We start from the raw sequence: 1,845 nt of genomic DNA on the forward strand, positions 1-1,845 counted from the left end.
GATAGACATCAAAATTTTCTGGTTCGTAGTAATAGTTGGATTTGTACGTGGACCGGGTTATTGGAGCCAAACAGTACTCAATTATATTGAGACCAAACGAATCCTGCCCCTCTGCTGCATCTTTTGGCTATTCGAAACGTGGGCAAAATCAGAAAAGTCTATTAATTGGATAACTTATTATAATTTTTCTTTCCTTTTTAAAAACTAATAGGATATTCAGTGAATGCACCGAGCAAGACGTTCGCCGCCGGTCATACGTTCACCACCTGTAACTCGATCAAGACATCTAGCAAATATTGTCGCCGTTGATTTTTCTTTAGAATCGTCATCTAGTCGACCAAGTACTCCAATTCAAATTTTCGATAATCCATCTTTTGAACCCGACTTCACAACTAAGAACCCGGAGGATATTCAAGGACAATTCCAAGATCCTGAACCACTAGTCATTCCTCCTGAGCTACAAACCGTTAAATCAGAATCTTCTAGTGATTCGAATTCAAAAAATTCAATTATGGAAGTAACGGAACCTCTAAGTATGGAAGACCGAATGAGAGCTACACGCACGGGCCAAGGTCACGCCATTATTAAGCCATAAGTTAATGCTCCAGATTATGAAATCAAAGGACAAATCCTACACATGGTAACTAATCAATGCCAATTCGGTGGTACGGCAAAAGAATATCCAAACGAACATCTTCGTACGTTTAACAGGATCTGTACACTATTCAAAATCCGAGAAGTTGAGGATGAACAGATCTATCTCATGTTATTTCCCTGGACTTTAAAGGGAGAAGCCAAAGATTGGTTAGAATCGTTACCTGAAGGGGCGATTGACACATGGGATGTCTTAGTTGAAAAATTTCTTCAAAGATTCTTTCCGGCATCTAAAGCCGTGAGACTTCAAGGAGAAATTGTTACGTTCACACAAAAGCCAAATGAAACATTATATGAGGCGTGGACAAGATTCGGAAGGATGTTGAGAGGATGTCCTCAACACGGTTTAGACACTTACCAAATAGTACAAATATTCTACCAAGGTGTCAACGTTGCTACACGAAAAGACATCGACATAACAGCCGGTGGATCCATTATGAAGAAAACCGCAACTGAAGCTTACAAAATTATTGATAACACAGCCTCCCACTCACATGAGTGGCATCAAGAAAAAGATATCTTTCGATCATCTAAAGCGGCTAGAGCCGATTCTAGCCATGACTTTGATTCCGTTTCCGCAAAAATAGATGCTTTCGAAAGACGAATGGAAAAGATGAATAAAGATATTCACGCAATACGAATCATTTGTGAGCAATGCGGTGGACCACACTTATTGAAAGATTGTCACATTGAACTAACGATGGAACAACGAGAGAATGTTTCCTATATGAACCAAAGGCCGGGAAATAATTATCAAAATAATTATCAACCGCCAAAGCTAAACTTTAATCGAAATCAAAACATTCTTTACAATCCAAAAGGACCCGAAAATAACTGGTATAACCAACAAGGTCCGAATAACCAACCAACTCAAAACAACACTTTCAATCAACAAAGACCTGGCTTATATAAACCACAACAACAAACTGAAGAGAAAAAGTCAAATATGGAAGACGTGGTATTCAAGCTAGTTGAATCTCAAACACAATTTATTGAAACTCAAACCCAAACGAACGAGAGGTTTGATCAGTCATTAAGAACTCAACAAGCTTCCATTTTGAATCTAGAAAAACACGTAGGTACTCTTGCTAGCATGATGAGTGAGAGGGAACAAGAAAAGCTACCGAGTAATACTGAAGTAAATCCTCGGAAAGAGAATGTTAATATGGTGTCAACAAATTCTGAAAAACC

The 1,845-nt window shown here is 38.6% G+C and overlaps 1 non-coding gene across 1 annotated transcript; it reads right to left on the bottom strand.

The window, feature by feature from the left end:
• Positions 1 to 895: 895 nt before the first annotated feature.
• On the bottom strand, positions 896 to 1,002 carry LOC139873683 (small nucleolar RNA R71). The gene has a single exon (XR_011767410.1). It is a non-coding gene; the product is annotated as a small nucleolar RNA R71 (small nucleolar RNA).
• Between the last annotated feature and the right edge of the window lie 843 nt (positions 1,003 to 1,845).

Source organism: Rutidosis leptorrhynchoides, chromosome 10, assembly GCF_046630445.1.
Source record: "Rutidosis leptorrhynchoides isolate AG116_Rl617_1_P2 chromosome 10, CSIRO_AGI_Rlap_v1, whole genome shotgun sequence".
Taxonomy (NCBI): Eukaryota; Viridiplantae; Streptophyta; class Magnoliopsida; order Asterales; family Asteraceae; genus Rutidosis; species Rutidosis leptorrhynchoides.